The following is a 21954-nucleotide window of genomic DNA, read 5'->3' as shown; positions in this document are numbered from 1 at the left end:
CAAGAGATTCTTGTCATAGGAAATTAAGATATTTGCACAGCTATGGTGCGTTTAGAAAATAAGTGCACTAGTAGAATAACATAGGCCAGATAACTGCCTAGAAGAATTAATTTTATCAATAAAAACTGCAAACCAGACAACTAACATGTATTTATCAATTTAATTTTTATTAGTCAACCTTTTGAATGGCAGATGTATGATACTTTTAAAGAGAAGCTGAAATTACGTGGACCCCACAGCCTTTGAAGTACACATCCTTTGTGAGTGGTCTTGAAGAATGGAAAACGAAGGCGACCTCTTTCCCTGCCCCCAAAACACATGGTCGTTTCTATACGGACAATATGTGTGTGGGTGTATGTGAGAAGGAGAACGGGCACATGTCTGTCTCTCTTTTGCACTTACAAATTTATTTTCATTTATAAACATATCTGTATTTTTCACTGGGTGTCAGCTATGGGTATGAACTGTTCGGACTGGCTTTAGGTCTGTGCTAATAACTTTGTATTTTTTTTGTGGGCTTGTATTGCAGTAATGCGCAGGAGACCCAATCATGGATCAGATCTCCTTGGGATGTAAAAGCCCTACAAACACATAACAATCTTGGTGATCCAGATAATCTGATCTTGTCTTAACTTTCTCTGTCCTTTAATAAGGATATCCTTAAAAACTTATTTTCGTCATTAGGTTTGGCATTAGAGTAATTATTTTCTTTTGATGTGGGCTGATGATTTAATAAGTGTATATAGACTCTGCAATTTCATGGTAGTATATATAATTTATTTTCTCTTTTAAACAGCAAGACACTTGTTTGCAGAAGTGTTTTTGGCAACTGAATAATGATACTGGTGGCAATACATTGCACTGGTGAATCTATCCTCAATTTGTATTCACACAACTTGAAATCCTTCTACAAGGTTCATATTTTGAGCACTCTTGTCTAGATGTTCAGGTTGATATTATTCAAACAAAATGCAAAGCTGAGAACCAAAATGACTGCTTATCCTCAGGGATGCCGTAGCGAATTAGGAAGACAATGTGGTATTATAGCAACGCTTTCAGTTGTTATGACAGTTGTCATATTTAAATTCTTTACGAGCTTTCATCTGGGGACTCTCATCCAAATTCTTTGTACTAGCTAATTTGTTTTTGGGGTAAACCTCCCTTATTTCCCCATTCTTTCTAGTACGTGCCAGCTTGGTCCCAAGTGAGTCAGAGCATCCCGAGAACCTCTCTCTTTTATAGCAGGCTGTCTGTGTTCCCAAAGCATCAGTTTGGCAGTGGCTGATTGCATAGACACTGCAGCCACCCCAGCTCATCTCTGGATGGGCTGGTGGTGCTACGGAGAACAAAGTAACTCTATGCCACTTACGGATTAGGCAGGAAAATCATGCGAGAGCTATTTCAGTCGGGTTGCAGCTGTTTGATGCCTTCAGCATGGCACAAAGTGTCTATAAAATAACATTTTGCGATGGGTGGGGGGAGGATGCGACTGTCCTTTTGTATCCTATTCCAAGCTGTTATATGATGCTTCTGTTAATATTTGCTACCAACCTGTACTGGCTTCAGATCGACAGTCTAATGACGCACCTATCGTTCCTAATCCCTTGGTGACTTGTACTGTCAGCTCTTGAGAAAACTAGCGGTTTTGTTTGCTGGGCCTTGGGCGAGAGGTTCTTCAGCTTTCTAACACATTGCTTCATTAATTTGGGAGACAAAAAATCAATCAATCAGTGAAGACTGCACTGTGGTTATTCTTAAAATATGAAATGATGGTTTATTAGTAGCCTTCAGGCAGTGTAAATGACACTAGCCTCTGTAGCTGCCTTGTGTAGCTCCTTCCTTCAAAATAAATATAAATAAATAAATAAATAAAACAGCAAAGCCCAGTCTGACTGTGAGATCATGCACTGTGTGACTAATCCAGTCTTGCTAGACAGCAGAAGTCTGTGTAGGCTAAGAAAAGGTGTCATTAGCTGATTTTCATTCCAGGACCAAAAGCAAATAAAGCAAGAGCTGAAAACAAACAAAAATATATTAAGCTGACAAAAAAGTCTCCAGTGGGAAATAGAAGACAACTAGAAACAATGATGATAACATTTTTGTGTGCTTTCATTACATGAGCAATTTGGGGATGTGCTGAACAATTCAGAAATATTTCAAATAGCTGGGTATATGCCATAATTGCTGGTTTACAAATATGTCAGATTCCTTACCATACAGGCTCCTTTTATGCATTGCAAACAATTCTAGATCAGTTGTTTTCCATTTAAACTGTTAGAAGAAAATAGTCCTGTCTGGGAGAAATACTAATTTCCATGGCTGCACTGATCAGGATTACTCAGGCAAAGTATGAGTGTGAGTATCCGTCTGCAGTTTATTACTAAGTAATCTTAATTTCCATTTTGATCTGAATTAGATCTGAAGATAGTCTCACTTGCATTACTACAGTATAACATATATATACTTAATTAAATATAATACTGAGAAACCTGGGACAGTGGTTAAAATGGACATGTGCCAAGTTGCTAGAGCTACTTTTTTTCAGTTTGTTTATATCTGCTTTAAAATTAATGTAAGCAATTGATTTTGAATGTTTATCAGTGTTTGTATCTATCAGACCAGTAGTCACTAAATCTGAGGGTTTAGTGAGATAATAAATCTCTTCAATCGCTTATTAAAATTAGAGGAACTTTGATACCCTTGTGGTGTTCTAAATTTGAGGGAGTACTTTTTAATAAAAAAAGACATAGAACTGATATCCCAGATCACTGGCTATTTAGAGACTAGTGTGTGTCTTATTTATCTTATTTTACTGGTTCAGGAGAGGGAGACGAGCAAAGGAAAACTTGTGCAATGAACTGCTACAGTTAACCTGGAGGAAATGCAACCAGTGAGCTGAAAGTATTGACAGTCAGTGTGCAATAATTATTTATCCTCATTGAATGATCAAAAACCCTATTAATGGTCAGGACCAGCAGTATGTTGTCTGGAATATCCCCACCCAAAAGAGGTAATTCTCATATATTCCCTAATACATTTTTCCTGATTCTGATCTTAATCAAAAAGAAATGCAGCTCCAGTGAGGAAAGGTGGTGAACCTCCTGATCTGTCTCTGCTTATAGGGCCCTGGTTCACACTGCAGAACTGCCTCAGGCTTCAAGAAGTGCCTCCTTTTGGGTGAAATGACACTGGAAGATACACAGTTCTTCAGCCATCAGTGATGTTCAGCCCTGGGGTGAGTCTGCAGCGAAGCACTCGCGGTGTGAAAGCCACACTCTCAGCGCTACCTGTTTTGCTCTGCTTGTGGTGCTCCTACTGTACTGTAGTACTTGCTGTTGTAGACATTGCTTTCAGTTGGTAGCACAGTGCTATCAGCAAGACTAGGAAAACCAGTGGTCTTGGAATTTCTTGTAATGTGTGAAAATTAGGAAATTCCTCTCCCCTTGTTGCTATCCTAAAAAAATGCAATCTGGGAAAATCTAATGAATTTTTAGTCTACTGGCATCACCCAACTCTTTCACAAGAAGTTTTGGTTGCCTAGATCTTCATACAGCAAATCAACAGATGTTTGTCTATGAATCTTTCTAGTACTATTAGAAATGTGCTTTATATAAGATTCTGTAAATAACAACATTTTCTTGCAATGCCAAGGCCATAAAGTGCAGAAAACTGCACAATGTCTAAGTAAACATTTTCTATGAAACCTGCATAAAGAATCATATTTTTAACTGGAAAGTCTAACCCACTGGAAGTTTTAGAACTGGTGTAGGTTATAAAAACAAAGATTTTGGGGGGCTAGATTGTTTGCAGAAGATTTATAAAACAAAGAGGTTATGAAAAATAAGAGTGTATTATTATTATTTTACTTCTCTCTTGCATTCTCTGTAAATACTCTGGAAGCAGTATCCTGTTAACACATCTATTTGCTGTAATACAATTACTATATTAAAATTTATGTTGTTGATTTACAGATGTCTGTTAAAATTGCCCAGGCGTCCCACTTGCATCTTCTGTCACCTTATGTTATTTAATGTGACGTGATTATCTCAACTAATTTTGAAATTCATATATGGATACAAAACACATTTGAATGGCTTCTTTCCTATGTAGACAATTTGCATGAGGTGGCACTGATGTAACTTAATTATGAGAAAACTGTAAGCAAAATGCTGAACATGGGCATAACTGTCCAGTATTGGAGAACTGCCAGCTAGAAACTCCATGCTTTAAAGAAGCTGAGATCGCCGATTTGTAGCTTAGGCTCGACTCTAGTTGTAATGATGTGTTCCATGTTTATACTGCCATATTGCTTTGGAGCTTTCCCGTATGGATTTGAGGACCCTACTGGCCTGGGCAGTGAGCAAATACAGAAGAGATTACCTAGGTCTGTGTCTAAAAGTAAGGTGAGGATCATGAAAAAACAATGATACTGAGCTAATCATAGTAGCGTGTTTAGCACACCAGCCACCCAAATAATGACCAGCATTTTATGGGCAAAAAATATTTGTTCCACTTGTTGGATAATGATATGAATGCAAAAACAGATAACCAAACATTTAAGTCTGACAATCAGTAATCTAGCCTTACAGTACTTTCCTTCACAGGAAATAAGAAGTTGCCTTATGTTTTAAGAATGCAACTAGCATGAAGCTCGATGAAAATAAGCACTTAAGTGTTCCTGTGAATGTGTTAACCGCAAGTGATAGATTCCCTGTCACTGATTCTGAACAAACAGTCATAGTCACAACCTAGATCAAAGTCTCAGTTCAGACTCTGAAAAATTTCAGACTTAGGTCCTTATATCTGATTCACACCCAGGCCTGTTTTTGAGAAGGAACTGATAGAAGAAATATATAAATGTGTGTGTGTGTATGTGTGTGTGTGGTTTTGTGGACCGTACTGTTAGATTGCATACGCTCTCTTATTGCATGTCATATACTGTAGGAATTCAACTTTGACTAGACAAATAAGAAGGTAAAATCCTATTTCCTGGTTATGTTACAGTGATCTGCCAAAAAACCAAATTCAATGATAAGAGTGTGCCACAAGAGAAAGCTGAAGAGAGCAGAACAGTGAATAACGGTGATCACAATTTTGAGTGTATCCTGCATAGATCTGGCAGTGTTCTGTTCAAGCAAATATTAGGGTCCTTTCAAGAACGGTTTTTCTTAACAACCCTTGTAAAGATAGAACCAATAGATTAAAACAAATATAAATACTTTTGTGACAGAATATCTGAACAATAATTGCAGGTTTCCCGTTATTGATAGGATAACATTTCTGCACCTAAAAGGTCTGAGTTTAAAATGAAGTTACATTATGAATGTAGGAAATGAATTAACAACCATCAAGGCAATGTAACCTTCAATATTAGGACCGAAAGTCAGAATTTTAAACTTTGTAGTTTTATTTATTTATATGTTTTACTTCATTTACTTTATATGTTCAGTGATGTCCTTGTGTGCAATATTGTATCTTACCTCTGGTCAATGAATAGAGGATGGGAATATATTAATGACAATGATGCATATATTTATATATCTGATGCATTTCGAGAATTATATCATTGAAATATAAATTAACAGATAAATTTTATCATTAGTTCCTGTAAAAAATAAAACTTTCTTAGGGGAAAGAAAAATATTGTTTTTTTTTTCCTGCAAAAAGGAGGAGAATATTATTCTTCTTTTAATTTTTTTTTTTTTCTTTTGGTAGGCTTTTAGACAAATCTGCAGAACAGGTTGGCAAATTAGAGATAGAGATCCAAAGCCTTCTCTATTATTTCAAATTGTGGATAATGGCTTCTTAAGTAACATACATTAAATGTGCTGAAGTATTATCCTTTTAAAAAATCAAATTGAATGTAAAATGCAAATATAATTATTCAGTATTCAGTAATAATTAACACATTTCAATGTCTATCTTAATACACCAAAAAGAACAGGTTTTCTGTTTGAGTCTTCTGTAATGGTAAAGGTATTTTCTTTGATATCCTGGCCTTGAGTATTGCATGTGTTATATTAATTAGAAAGTCTAGCTAAACTAACTATGAACTCAAGTACAGTGAAAAATTCTGAGGAAGAGTAAAACGTCTAAATAGTTTCAATGTCCTGCTTTGTGAAAATTTACATTCCAAATTCTTCTTGAACAAATATTGTCTATAAAGAAGTTTGAAAAATAAGACTTTGCTATGACAGCATTGTTTTTTTATCAGCTGGCTAATCTATACAGCTGTTCCTTTGGTGATATTTTAAGAAATGTGATACTCAGTGGGACAGTTTACATAGCTGGTGAGTATCTGTTAGTGTTGACATTTACTAAGTGTGTTTTCTTCTTTATGAGCAAAAAAAAAAGTTCTTGTTTAACTAGAGCAGCTGCACTGTGGAAATGAGTTGTCATTTGTCATTTGTAATTTGTAAAATCGGGGCATGTTTTCCTTGAAATTAAGAAATTCAGTAAGCAAATATTGAAAGCAACTGCTGTTTTAATAAAGTTCACGTCCACAGCAGAGCTTTTCTTGGAACCTGGAACATGCGGCACAGGGGACGGCTACTGTCAGTCTGTGCAGCAGGAACCCTACGGGAAGCACAGCACTGTCACTGCTCTTCCTCTAGCAAGTGCAGGCGAGAAGATACCAAGAGCAGACTTATTAATAGATATAAAGGCTCTAGAGAAATATTTCGGCAACTTCTGCTTTTTAGAGAAATCCTGGCATGCTTTGATTGTAGTTTTATTATCTTTGATACTTGACATAATCCCAATTAACTGCTAGTGACTTTGTGGATTTATGCTACAAGCTGAATGTTGTGCTGATTCATAAACTGCTTTATCTTTACCTGGCCGGATTTGCCCCAGGTCCTTATGCTGCACTAAGACTCTAGCCCAGGCATTTTCTGCAATTCCTCTCTTAGCATCTGTTTTAGTGGGTTGTGTAAGTAACAGTTTAGCAGCTACCTTGGGTTGAGGACTGATCCCTCTTTTTTTCTCAGCTCTTCAGCACAAGCAGAAGAAACAAAGAAAGAAGCAAGAAAGTCATGTTCAGGCTCAGGTCTGTATCCTGAACAGTATGACCGGAGAGACTGCTATGCAGCATTTTTCCTCTAATGCTGCAGCAAAGAAAAGTCTAGGGCTGAGAAAGAACTGAAAGGGACAGAATGGGGATGGATAAGCAAGAGAGGAGATTCACTATCTGAAATGGAATATATATAAAAAAACAGATTGGACTAGATGGAGGAAGGGTTCATAGATACAGAAAGCATAAGGATGCAAATTGAAGATTAGGCAGAAATACAATAATACAATTCAGAAGGAATAAGCAAAAAAAAAAAAAAAAAAAAAGAGGAAAAGAAAAGAAAGAAATCTCAAAGTGCAGAAGCTCTTTTAGGTGATTCCCTGAACCTCATCATTTCACCAAAAAAAGAGGAAATATATATATATTTCCATATACTCACCCAAGAAGAAGAAATTTTGTGGACAAGAAAAGTGTTTATCTTTCTCCTAGAGGGTAAGTTGCCTTCTGCAACAGAATAGAAACAAAAGAAACAGAAATGCTTACTGTGAGGTACCTCTCACCAAGTATACATCACGTACTTCAGGAAAATGTAGAAGATAAAAAAAAAAAAAAAAAACAACAAAAAATACCAGAGGTGCCATTCAGCCATAACCATATTCAAACTTATAAATGTTTTATTATTCCTTCAACTCTTGCATGTTCTATATTTAAGCATGCATTTTTAATTGACCCCAGAAATCATTTCAGCTTATATACAGTTTTTCTAAGCCTAGGGCCTACCTGTCACAGGCTTACTTGAAGATTATCTATAGAAACTTTTTATGAAGGAAGGAGGGATGTTTTCATTTACTAAGGCCTACATGCAAAAGCCTGTTCTGGAATCTGGCTTAATTATTGATGTGCAGTTACACAGGGATTTCCTATATACTCTCACTGTGGGCAACAGATTACCTTGAAGTTACGATAACCACTGTAATCTGAACAGGTGCCTTGTAGAGAGCCGAAATATAGGTCTGGATATGAAAAAATCTTTAATGTGTTGCACAACGCTAGCCTGAGACCATACTAAAACTGTTCTTAATGATGCAGGTAGTGTCCTTTGCTACTTCAGATCAAGGAAGAGAATCTAGAGAATCTAACAAGTTTAACTGCTATAGAAAGAAAAGGATTTGCTTGTTACCGTGAAATTGCATGCAACTGGATAGTCCTAGGCAGAGGTCATAGTGTACAGGGGTTCGTATTTTCTTTTAAAGGATTTAGAATGCTTTCCAAAAGCATACAGGGGAGAGTCCTCACTAGCAGGCCTGTCATAGCTATTAGCTTCCTTTCTGAGGCTTTAGGTATCTCTGTTTCTTTAAAATCAAGCCCCCAGTGTTTTATCTCTTCAGGGGAGCTATTCCTAAACCCATAGAGTAACGTGCTTGCAATTTTAAGTGCAGTATCCTAGATGACAGTTTCTGGAAATGCTTTGAATGTGTATGGAAGATGAATCCTCCCATTTTCCCTAGAGCAGTGTTAATAGGACAGTGTGTGAAAGGTTTCATTGTCATTGCCCTTAAAATGATCATAAACATTGGCATTTAAAAATAATATTTAGCTATCATAAAACTTTATATTTAAGAACTATTATCCAGCAAGAACCCAGTTTATTTATTGTGTTCTGTGTGTAGGGATGAATACAGTCACCTCTGTGACCACCAGCAGCTGTTTAATAGTGGCAGCAATGCTGCAGAGCACTTTTAGGACATAAAGAGTAGAAGAATAACTTATCTAATTGAAACTGTGTGGGGAATTTAAGTAGGCAGAATGTAATTACTCAGGCTGGAATTTGGCCATTCAAATACAGAAGCCTTTAAAGAAATGTTAATAACTATTCACAGCTTTAAGAATATATCTTCAAATCACAATTTTAATAAGAATAAAAAAGGGGAAAATACATTTAGCAGCTTATGTTGGGGAAATATTGTATTAACTGTAGAGGACGAAAACGAAGGTAAATATTTAAATACATCTGTTATCAGGGGATAAGACTTTGATGTATCAATCCCATCTTCACTAAAGCCTCCTACGATAAAAATAAAACTCCCACATTGAAGTACGTCTCTGTTTTGCTTTTGCTATGATAAATAGCTATCACAAAAAAGGAAATTCGGCATAAAACATGGATAATAAAAGACGTTATTTAACAAAATAACTTAAGGCAGTGTTTTTCATTACAGAAAGGTACAAAAGATGGAGAAGAGCAATGATCTATTTTGCATAAACACTTTAAAAATGTTGTTTTTGTGATAGATCTCTTGTATACCAGTTACTGCATTGCATTAGCGACTGCTAGGCAGTGTGGTTATTCATGAAGATCAAAAAATTGGCAGAGTTGAAAAGCTGACCTATAATTATATCAGAAGGTAATTGCAGTGTCTATTAGGTACAACTAATTTACACTGAAATTTACAATTTTTTCAAAGTTTTACTCTGAAATGCTTACATAGCAAAATTTATGTACACTATCCGGTTATTGACATTGATTAGAATTTTAGTATGCCTCTTTATTTTATTCATTCTATTTCATTACAGCTTTTTGTCCAACTAATATTTAAAATGCAATTTGAGACCTGTTTCAGTTTGGATGCTTATCTGAAGTTTAGCCAAATTACACGAATCTGCAACCTGACTCAGAAGCCTGCACTGGCAATGGTTGTACTTGCATCCTTCCTGAAAGTGAGAGGGATGACTATCATTATCAGTGTTGTCACGGATGGTGCCAAATAAAGTAAGTTTGTGAACTCCCCCTACAAATGCAAGGTTATGCAAACTAGTATGGATATATTCCACATGGTGCACTGCAGTGCAGGGCTGTGCATAGCTACTGGTTTGTCCTGGAAGCATCAGAGCTCTATTAGCGCAGCACTTTGTCTCAGCTTATTATGGCTGAGCTGATGAAGCTTTATTATTGTTGATTTGGTCACTACGGGTTTAGAGATTGCTGCCTGGTGCTCCAAAATACAGTGTAGACAAGCATCAAATTTATCTTAGGCTTAGATACAATTAAAAAACAATAACAACCAAAAACACAAAAGGAAACCTACAGTGCAAAGGGATAGTTAAGCATCTTTGTTTGAGATTCAAAATGGTTATCATACTGAGTATGGAGGGCTGCAGGATATAAAGCTAATATGCTTTTTACACATTATCTGAGCAGTTAGGGACCAGGCACTGTTCCCTCCTCGTGCTGAAGATTTCGAATACGTATTGCTCATCTTTCCAAAGTCTGCCTGAAACACTAGCCCAGGGCTAGTCTACTTGTTCATGTTCTGTTGAGCCTGGACTGCTTACAGTCAAGAATGTGAGACCTGCGGAGACTGGAGAAGAGTGCATGTCTGTATTTGACATTCATGCAGAAACACAGTAAGTCTGGTTTTGCTCCTTTGTCCCTTGTCCTGCTCCAGGTGAGAGTTGCATTCATTAGTCTATGAAGTTGTGGTCACTCTTGTTTTCAGTCTGAAATGGAAATAAGTGGGAGAGGAAACACTCAGGACAGTAAATAAAATAGCAAAGGTTGAATGTCGGTTCCTTTTTCAGCCTTGTTACCTATGGTGGCCATCAGACTGCAATCATTTACTCTTGAAAAATGTGTCTGTGTGCCCATCTGTGTCCTTCCCACGTCCTCCAATAACTTCTGATAGCTTCTGCATGGTTCATTGCAGCCAGATTTGGTAGAAGGTAGAGGTCTCAGAAAATAATTACCTGGTTCAAGTTTTGAATGATAGACAACCTACAGAGGGAAAACTCACAGAGTCTTCCATAAGCACAATACTGGACACAAAGAATCTACACTGGAGAGGCCTCTTATGAAAGCCTTTTTATCAGGAGAATATTTGGTCAAGATTTCATTTACTATCACAGCAAACTAGGCAAGAGAACCAAGTATGTGGGAAGCTCAGTTTCATTAGCTCTATCAGTTATGGAACTGCCTTTTTTTTGTTTGTTTGTTTGTTTTAATGTGGCTTGATCATCCATAATTGTTGTAATAAGGTTCCCAAAAGGTAATGAGATACTATGACAAATTTTATACATTATGATACACATCCTTTAGGCTTTGTAAAGGCTCCTTGCGATGGGTTTGACAAGTTTAAGAAATCATGTCATCCGTGAGGCAACTGAGGCTCCTTTACATAGTTCATTAGTTGAAAAGAGCAATGGGCTTCAAGGTGCTTTAAAAAGATTAATATTTTTTCAGTTCATTGTTCAGTGGGAAAAAAGTACTGGTAGAACAATTCAGGGCTAAATTCAAGCTTTAATTGTATTATTTCAGAAAACTATGTATTTAGGAAAAAATACAAAGATGGGCAGATAGATGACTGTTTGTGAGAATAATGTGGCTCAAACAGGACAATTTCTATCCTTAATTTGAAAACTGAAGAAATTTGTCCTCTATGTGCTGGGTGCTTCCTTCCTGCTTTCCTCTCTGAGATCACTGTTTGCAACATTTATATTGGAGAACATTTGTAATAAGATAAGAACATTTTAGTAAGATAACCTAGGACAGAATAATGACTGTTTCTCAGAAACTCAGGGAGAGAGAAGTACAAAGAAATGATTGCCAACCTTTTACTTTTCCTGTCTTGAGCGATACTGCCTTGTCTACAGCTCAGCCATTAGTAAAGGCGTGTGCCTTAACATATTAGCATAACCTTCCCTTGTATTCTAGGTCAGAGAAAACTCCCATTTCAAGTCTTCTTCATTTGTCAAGACAATTTTTCTTTTGACATCATCCAGAATATAGTTGCTTTTATGGCCGTATCTACTATTTTTGCTGGAAACTGATCATGGGAATAGCATCCATAGTCTTCCATGTAATTGTTCCCCCTCTCCCGTGCTACCAATGTTGCTTTTTGTGTTTGTCATTTAAAACGAACCACCTGCTTTTCTCTCAGGTGTAAATCCTGCTCAAGAGTCTTAGCTGCAGTCATTATGATGTATCAGACAACACAATAAAACAGAAAATCGATGTTTTTACACTTCCTGCCTGCCTGCCTTGCAAGTCTTAAATTTAAATAGAATTCCTTAATTAGGGTTTTACAATAATGCTGTAGTACTTCCAAAGGAGTGACATGGCAATACTGACTTATATCAGTTGTCTCTGGTAATAACAGTGTTCAGAAAGCCCATGGAGGTTTATTGCAAACAGCCTGTAGTGTATCTAGTAAAATTTATGTAAATCTGAACTGAACCAGAAACAATAAAGATAGCAAAAAAAGGAACTAACTATAGGAACTTACATATAGATGTGTTTTATGAGAATATTCTGGAGGCTACACATTACCTATCCAGGCTATACATTAACATTTTCCATGTTAGGAAGAATTTAGAAATGTATGTGCTAAATAACAAGCAATTTTTTGACAGCTGATTTTTTTTGTATTTATGTAATATTTAAAACTGCGTTAATACATGCTGAGCTTTGGTTATCAGGTAAATTGTAATTTATTCCTCTTACTTCCTTCAGTCATTTTTCTATTATGTTTAATAAAAAAGTAAGGGCTATAATATGCTAAATTTTTTTAACTGTTTGAAAACTTGCAGTAAGTTAAATAGTTATTCTAAAAATGATTTCCAATACATATGGCTTTTAATTTCTTAGTATATTTAGAACATTAATAAGCAGCATGTGTTATCATATGCATATAGTTATTGCTGATAAAATCAGGACACACGAGCATAACAAATCTGCAAGGGAAAATTTTTGCATTGGTAAAGCTGGTGGTACAAAGGATTTTTCTCTCTGTCACTACCAATATAGTTAAGTCAAGCCTGGCTAACAAAATGAAGACATGCAGCTTTCAACACAGACTAATACATCCATAGGCTTTTGAATTCAATGGGATTATCACATGCCATCACTCAGATTTTAAAACAGTATGTAATTATAAGTATCAATGTTTTATACAGATCTCTGTCTTTCACTTACCAGTATTTGCAGTTCAACCATAGTTTTCTATTAAAACAGAACTTTTAGTTGCTTGCTAAAGATTAGTAGCTAGAATATACAAGATTACAATATTCATTTTTTACAGATGCAGTTTCCAATGACTTAGTTTTAAAAACGGATTCAACTAAAAATTCCTCCTATTCAGTATTTGAAAATATCTACATACTGTTTATTTCAGTCCCAAATGCAATATTCTTTTAAACACATCTGTACTACCATCTACTGGAAAGGTGAGTAACTATGTATCAGCAATCACTGTTTCCATCTGCTACAGAACCTCGATTAAAAAAACCCTTACATTTTCCCATAAAAATTACATTTTTTATGTGCACTTTAAGTTGTACTGACTCTAGAAATCTCTAATTGGTAATCTTTTGCAGTGATTGGGTTAAACTAAGGCTAGGTAGTTTTCATGAGGATACATTTCAGCCAAAAGTGAGGATATTCTTTATCATTTTCTTAGCATAAGGTATTGGGTGTCAGTAACTCTCTTTTAGCTTGTAAGATAAATAGAGGAGTGTGTGTGTGCATACCTGCATATGTATACACACAATTACATTTCCCAGGCAAATGAGGGATTCAGAGAATCCAGTAGAGCTGTGTGCGGCAGGTACTGTGTATGTTATTTTATATGCTTTTGGACCACGGATCTGAGCTATGGTTTCTTGCAGTTTTGTTATGCCATTCTAGGATATCTTAGAACAGCTTTGTCAAGACTGGTGAACCGTATTCTTGCTTAACAAGTGAAGAAAGATCATTTGAAATGGAATTAGATTACTTTTTTCTTTTCTTTTCTTTTTTTTTTTTTTTAATATGTAACAGTGTGTGTTCTTAGCTAACCAGCCATGCATACACACACACACACAAATAAAAATACAATAGGAGTTTTGCAAATAGTACAGCTGGATACCATCAAGAGAATATGTAAGTACTCTCCAGCTGCCTTGCTTGTTACCAGCCTCCAGACAATTACATCATTTCTGCTACTGGCCACACACACTGCCATGTTATCTGCTTCCAGACAATTAAGTAATATTTGAGGCTGATTACAGACTTTTCTTCCATTTCATTCTTCAAAAACATGCACAGGCAAAAAGCGGGGGGAGATGAGCAAGAGTGTAAATGAGTGTACATAAATGAAAAGCAGAGGATGGCAGCAGTGTTATTAGTTTCATTTGGATATGAGGAAATGGTTGTTCTCTATACATCTATTTAAAACTGTATTTAGAATATTGCGTAAGAATTATTTTTAAAAGGTCATTGCCTTGTTCTTAGGCACATCAAGGACAGCTAAAATAATCATTATCTTTTAAAATAACATTTAGATGAGAAACTATTAACTGTATATACTGTTATTAACATATATTATTTCAGCACATATAAAACAATGAAAAGTGCTGTAGAAGAAACTTTAAAAAACAGATTTTACATATTAGATCAAATCTGCAACAGCCCAGTACAGTTTACCTTTGTTCTTTTGAAGTCTACCAGTGAGTGGAAGAAGGAGCCCTGTCTTTCATCAGGAAGCCAACTGAGACCCATTCTCTGTTGTCAGAAATCAGTAGCTGCATTTTATGTCTCTGAAAGCTGTGGTAACTTATTTCCAAAAGCAAAACACGCAGTCCTCCTAACAGGATGTAAACTGAATGCCTTCAACACAAGTTGTTCAACCTTCATGACATCAGGATAGAGCCTAAACCTCCCTACTGTCAAACTGGCTCACAGAGAACAACAACGAAGATTGAGAGGAAAAATTAAACAAGCTAACCTAACACACCCTCTCCTTGACATACTTCGCACAATCCTCACTGGATTTTTCACCTATCATGTAGCATCCCACCACACAGGAGCGCACAATTCTTCATGGTGATCAACAGATTTATTGTTTCGTAGCCTTCCTTTGGCCTTAAACTGTCTGTATGTTTCTGCTCAGACTGGCAGTACAGAGTTTTTTTCTGTTCCTAATCTGAGGCATACGGACTGTCTCTCTGATGTTAAAGAAAACATTGATGGCTGTTCATTCCACTACTCAGTCTCTTTCCTCCTTTTTATGTTCTCGCCCTTGTCTTGAATTTATCCTTCATCCTTTCCTTTGCCCAGACTGGATTTTGCCCTTCGAACTAAATCTTTTCTCACTGCAGTGGCTGCTTTACAATTACGTTGCATGTCCTCTCCTTCTTTAGTATTCCTAAAATTAATTTTTCAGTGATTTTTAATCCTGTAAGTTACTTTTTCTTTTTCCAAGTCATCTTTCTTGATTGGCTTTCTTTGTTCCCATGCTAGTGGTTCATCTAAGAAAACATTGTAACAAAGGTTTTTTCTGTGCTTGGTAATGTTCACCTGCCTTTACCTTTTACCAGTTTCTATGATAAACATCCTTATATTCCCTAAGGTTGCAGATACCAAATTTACTGGAAATAGTATTTACAGATGTAATACTGTTCCATCTGATAAATATCTCTAATACTGTCGTTTTTCTTTGGCTATTATGTGTGCAGGAGATAACTTAAAAGTGTGAATTTTTTTCCTGATATGATCTGTAAAAATGATATCTCTTTCAAAGACTTCCTCAAGACTCACCTCTGCCCTAAGGCCTACAAAATTTTTGCTGTTAATCATGTTCAGGGAGGTGATGGGCTGTAACTGTAATTGCCTTCCTTATTTCTTTTTTCTTATTAAGCCCCCATTATCCTCCCTCTAACATTAGGTGAAAGAAATCCCAGCAACATGTAATTAATCGTTTTATCAGTTCTTTCCTTTATTTACTTGGACGTTGTATCTGTGTTTCCTCTGCATCCCTCTTTTGCACCTTTTAAGACTGTAAACCTGCTGGATCCAGGTTTTGTTTTTTCTTAGTTGTTTGCACAGCTAATACAGTTGTTCTCTAAACCTGAGCAAGGCTTTTGAATACTGCCATCAAATAAAGGCAATTACTCTACTTTTCCCCTTTTCTTTTCCTGTCTTAGAGGAGATGAGAGGAGAAATGAGATTATTGGTTTATCATAGGCTTAAATACATATCTAGTCATACTTGGTCTGGTCATATCTTTTTTAATGTGAATCATTTTACAAGAGGAGCTATTATTTGGCCAATCTGAACAAGGATTTATACAGGAATGAAAAGAACTGCTGTCTGAGAAGAAGATTAATTTATCCAAGAGATTCCAACATCTATGTAGTTTTCACCGTAGTCATTTCCACCATGTAAATGGGAGCATGTACATAGAAATCTGTAGTTTCCAATCTTCTGATAGCAATTTGGAAGTAGCTCATCAGAACTGTTGACAAATTTTTGACTTCTATATATCAATGGTAATTTTGACCTAATACAGATAAGTATTAATGTAGAAATGCAAGAACAAGTAAAACCCCATCATGTTCAGAACAATCCTTCCTTCAGGTACGGATATAAAGTACAAGAACACAACCAGCAGGTCCACCCATAAAAAAAGTCCCCAAACAAAACAAAACAAAAACCTTAGAGCCCATTAAATTCTAAAATGTGGTTATATAACTCTCTACTTGAGCAGGGGGCCCTGCAAGAGAAACAGTAGCAAAACAACACCCTACACCCACTCCTGGACTGCTGCTGAATTCATGAATATTGCAGAAACGTTTTAGCTTGATGAAAAGGAGAGTGAAAAGATCAAATAAAAGCACTGAGTGGGAAAAATAGTCCTCTAAGCCATTCACAGTGGGAGGAGAAAAATAGAGAGAAAGTGAAGAGAAGGCCTTTTAGATTAGAGAACCTTTGAGAGTGGTATGACATGATTTGGTTCTGTCATTATTAAAATTCATTGTTTTTAAAACTAGTATATTTTTACAGCTATTTTCAAGCCAGGCATGTAGAAAAAAGGGGGGAAGTGATTCTTCAAATTACTAATTTCTGAACATGAAATCCATCCTATTTATTGTTCATTATGTGCCAGGTGTGGGTGGCTGGATTGAAGAGTGAAGAGTGCCACCATCAGGATGTCTGGACAAATGGAAGCAATTCTGTGAAGGCTGCTATTCCCTCCTTTCCCAACTTTAAGGTTTACTGGCAACAGTATTCTCCAAAATTCTCTTACCTAGCCTTGTCTGAGCAAGTAGCCAAAGCTGATTGACTGGGTAACTCCGAAGAGATGGAGATGTCTCAGAGAGCTCTCTCTCTCTTGTTACTCTCTCTCAGTGTCACAGCACTTAGTCTTCTCAGTTTGAGGTCAAGTTTTCTGCTTGTTTTCTGCTTGTTTTCTTTTGACACAATGGCAACTAAATCAATTCTGGCCTCCCTCTCTCTCTCTCTCTCTCTTTTTTTTTTTTTTTTTTTTTTCCATTTAGTTTAGTCTTCAGATGATGATTTTGGTCAAACAAAAGAATACTTAATTGTTCTTTCATTTAGTGTTGATGGAAGGCAGTCAGACCACTCACCATCTTTCAGTGAGGTCTATGGCTATTCAGAGTTTCATCCTTCACATTTTGCTCACGTTGAGACTTCTTGAGCTCAAAGGCATACAAGCATGTTTTTATTCTTTCACAGAAGAAAACAAATAGACAATCAAATAAGTGTATTTCATTAAAAAAGTTCATTAAAAGTGAAGCATACGGCAACAAGCCAAGTAACAAACAATATCTTGCCCAGGGCAACAAGCAGAATTTATTTACTTTTTGTTCCTTTATCTTCCAGCCCTCTTGTGTCAGACTGTGATAGATGAAGTGAATACAGATTCTACACCAAAATCTGAATTCTCAGCAAATTGCTGACAGCTGGTGTCATTCCAAATTAGAGATAGGCTATTACTAGTGATCAGTTTATCCTGCGAATTTAGTCTTTCTGACTGCTTGCAAATTATTTGTGAATTGGTTTTGATTTTTCATGTGCATTTGCTTGTAATTGATTTTTGTTTGAGATACTGTTTGGGTGGAGAAATGTTAATCGTGGGAAATTCTTATTTATCTCTATATGTGCTATGTAACACTTCAGGTAACTCCTCTTCTATTTTCATTATAAACAAAAGAGGTCATTTTCTACTTAGAATTTATTCACTGACATATTTATTGAGAAGTTGGCTTGTGAACAGTTAAGTTCAAATTATGACAGAGGGATCTGCAATATGAAGCATTCAACAAGTCTTTTTGAGCAAGTATCCTCAGCTCTTTGCTTCTGTATGAACATTCTTGCAAATGAAACCTATCTATAAAATACGTATGACTGGACACTAGAGAAAGGTCATTGATCACAGCAAGCAGCACAGGAAGAGTATATTTTCTTTGCAAGAACATATAAAAATAACATTATGCTTCATTCGTGCAATTCTAATTCAGAGACGTCTTTTACCATATCAGTTTCCTTCAGTTTTGTCAGCTTGCTAGACGCTACGTGACAGTAACAGCACAAGAGAGAAATTAAAGGATATGTAAAAATAAAATAGAAGATTCTTTTAAAGTCCTTCCTGATGTGAAAGGGATTGTGTCTTTTTATTTTTTGGCACAAATAGAGATAATTTAAAGAACCATATAAATAGTAAAAATCTTTGCATTGTCTTTTTCTAACTTACTATTCATTCCCTGTCTCCTTTTGGCTCTTTCTCTAAGGAGTAGAATTCCCTCATGTTTGACTCTACACTCTAAAGCTCATGCTTCTCATTTCTGACCAAAAAATACAAGTAAAGAAAGGCTGAACAAAATTGTGTTGCTCTATATTATTTAAATGACTATTTACACAGGAGGAATATCAGTGAGGTGCCAGGAAAATGAACTTGATAATCTGGAAAAGCTTGGCAGGGAGAAGAGGTTGCTATCCCTACTTTCTGTAGCTTGCTCCAACCAGTTCTTTTCTTTACTTACTCTAGGTCAAATTTTGTTCAATAGGAGTCTTAAAGTACTTGTATACTTTCTTTACTTGCTATTTCTCACAGCACAGAATTCATTTCTGTCATTATTGATCATGCTTATTGGGACAAATAGTCCTGGAATAAATTTTTACTTTCCTGCTACTGTTTTTTAGTAGATGAAAAGGTTTTGGAACATTCTGTCTGTGTTTGTGTCTTTGCCCAGCTCCTCCTTCTCCCTCCCTTTAGATCTCAAAAAAAAAAAAAAAAAAAAAAAAAAAAAAAAAAGAAAAAGCCATTCTCTGTATCTAGTTCACAAGTGGTTCAAGATGTCAGAAATCTCAGGAGACTTTTGTCTCATCAGGACAGACTGGTCCGTATCAAAATTGAACTCTATTTGAAATGGACTTTAGTTTGTGGAGATCTCATAAGCACATCTCTAATCAAAATGGAGTAATTGCTCCCCCAAAGCAGCATTCAACCAGAATATATATTTCAGTGCAGCTGAACTTGAGAGGGAAGATTAAAACGATTTCAGGAAGGGATATGCATGATTCAACACTGAGTAAAGGAATAATCTTTAGAGAACACAGAAAAGTGGCTCTTCTCAGAAGTGCCAATTCTGCTGTGTGCAAAATGCATTAATATGAGAAAAAAAGGGTTGTGATAAGATTCCACAATATTGAAGCCACATTATTGTTTTTTGTTGTTGTTCTGACATTTTCTGTGTGACATCAGTATTTACTACCATGCTGATTTGTGTTGTATGTCAGAATGCATGCATCATTCCATGGCTTCCATGAATCACATTCCTCTCACTTTTTCAGGTGCAACGTTAGCTGGACTGGGGCTGCCTCCATTCAAGGCTGACAAATTCAGGAATGATTAAGTAAGTCACTCTTCCTTTTCAGTACATATGCAAACATTAATTAAGAATGATCTATTGTTCTTCGCATACTTAAAACATTAAAGTAGTTGTCATCCTTGTGAAAACTGCACCCTCCACAACATCCCAGTGATACAAAGGAATAGTACTATTGTTTTCCTTTTCCACACACACGGAACTGCAATAGAGAGACAAAATGACTTTGCCAAGGTTATACAGTAAGTCTACAGAAAAGCAGGGAATTATCTGAGATTTCAAAGTTTCAGGCATGCACTGTATCTATTGGTCCAAACATTTGTCTTCTTTTCAAGAACACAGAGCATCCTAAATAGAGAAGTGACACAAATCCTTTGAGGAAATAAAATTAATCCTAAAGCACACATTTCAAATCTGTATATAACATTATGCCTACCATAGTTATTTTCATTATTACATTTGTGACATTTTAAGAGGAGTATCTAATAGCAGACAAGCTCTAATTCAGGGACTAGTAGTTTTTTTAAAAATATTGTTTTTTTCAAATTAAAAAAAAAAGCATAGCAAGTCTCTAGCAAAGTAAGGAATTACCTGAGATATCAAAGCTTAAGGCTAGCATTACAGCTTTTTGACTAAATGTTCAACTCCTTTTCAAGAAACTTCAGCATTCTAAATAGAGAAATGGTAAGCTACCACAAATTTGAAAGCGAATAGGACTGTTGTTTGATTACTGAACTCCACAGTAATATAAGCAGAGCATTAAAGTATGAAATTTTCAGATATTTTAAATAGTGGTTGATCAGAGATTTAGGCAGGTGATTAGAATATGAAAATCAGAAGGAAGAAGGGGAAAGAATCTTACATAACACTTATTTTTAATAATTCTCTGTTTAGTTCATCTTTGTTGTTTAAAGAGAAAAAAAAAGATAAAAATTCAGGAGAATTTCAGGTTATTACTAGCACATAAAAGTGATAAGTTATTAGATTATAACCTCATTCACTTAATACATTAATACATTTACCTTTTTTTCAGGGGTATTTCAGTCTGCCTAAGCAGATTGTTTCTTGCAAATGTGTGTGGGTGAAATCTCTTTCCCTGACTCTGAAATACAGGGAATAAAAAAAGTTTAGAACCTATTTCCCACAGGTATTTTTTATAAATAGAACAGAACAAGCAAGAAACACCATGTGCTCCAAAGCAGAACGGGTACCATTTGCAGAAGTCACGTAACACACACTCTGCAACAGACTAGTTTTATTTCTACCTTGATTTAGTGGGAGGATTTGGACCCTTCCTTTGCTTTTCATGTTTATTTCACTACTCTATTTTACTGGTGTTCATGTTTTAAATTAATTATTAGGATTATGTTAATTGGGATCTATGCTATTTGCAGTCTTATTTTAGGACCTGCTTTGGGGTGTAAGAATCTATCCTTAAGAAGTGAAGACAGGAAAGCTTTTTAGGATTTTTATAGTAGGTGTTGCCAGAAAAAAGAACAACATAAAACCATCTCAAAATTCCTAATAAACAAAAATGTCGACTTCCAAAAATGTAGCCATTGTAAAATATAGTTTATATCAGTAGTCTGAGGTATTACATCTGAGACCTTGTAAAAAGCTGGACTTACTTTGTATCTCTATTAATGGCCAAAGTAAGATGTGGGAGATCTTTAGTCTCAGCTCATCCTGAAATGAGTAGTGCTTTGGAATTCCTTTTATAGTTATTCTATTTTATAAATAATAAAATATTTATTGGCAATTGTATTTGAACTCACTGTCGCTTGACTGCCCTAATGACTACTCTCTAGAGTGGCCCTCCCACATGCTTGCTCAATGAATATATAACTATTTATGTCAAAATGAGATTCGCTTTATTATCTTCTGCCGAAATTATCTCTTAGGGAACTTCTGTAACAAGTATTACATAGGAAGTTAGTCTCCATGGTCAACATAGTCTCATGTGACTTTATAATCAATTAATCAAACTTGGTTTTAAAAATGTTGGTGAGCCCCTCCAGGATAGCCACTGTATTGCTAAGCACTCTTTAGGGATATTGGAAAATGATGTTCAAGGGCCTTCCACACATCAGTCAGGCAAATTGCTTTGAAACAGTTTCTCTCCCACTGTTATTTGAGCACGGATTTCTCTTTTTTTTGTCTGCATGAGAAAAGTAGTCTCTAGGAGGAAGTGAATAGCTGAAAATCTTGTGGGGATGGAGGCAGCCAGCTGTCTAGAACTGGTGCCTGTGTGAGGTAGACTAATTGCTCAAGGGCCTGGAAAC

The 21954-nt window shown here is 36.0% G+C and overlaps 1 long non-coding RNA gene across 5 annotated transcripts in view; it reads left to right on the top strand.

The window, feature by feature from the left end:
* The window catches only part of LOC134139979 (uncharacterized), a 239305-nt gene that overhangs the window by 27195 nt on the left and 190156 nt on the right, over window positions 1-21954 (top strand). For all 5 annotated transcript variants that reach the window (XR_009958298.1, XR_009958297.1, XR_009958299.1 and 2 more), the window contains 3 exons: window positions 2822-3010; window positions 3123-3235; window positions 19638-19699. This is a non-coding gene — a long non-coding RNA (uncharacterized LOC134139979). The remainder of the gene's footprint in view (window positions 1-2821; window positions 3011-3122; window positions 3236-19637; window positions 19700-21954) is intronic.

This window comes from Rhea pennata, chromosome 4 (assembly GCF_028389875.1).
Source record: "Rhea pennata isolate bPtePen1 chromosome 4, bPtePen1.pri, whole genome shotgun sequence".
In the NCBI taxonomy this organism is placed as follows: Eukaryota; Metazoa; Chordata; class Aves; order Rheiformes; family Rheidae; genus Rhea; species Rhea pennata.
Note: the sequence above shows the minus strand (reverse complement) of the source record. Positions and strands in the feature narration are given on the sequence as shown.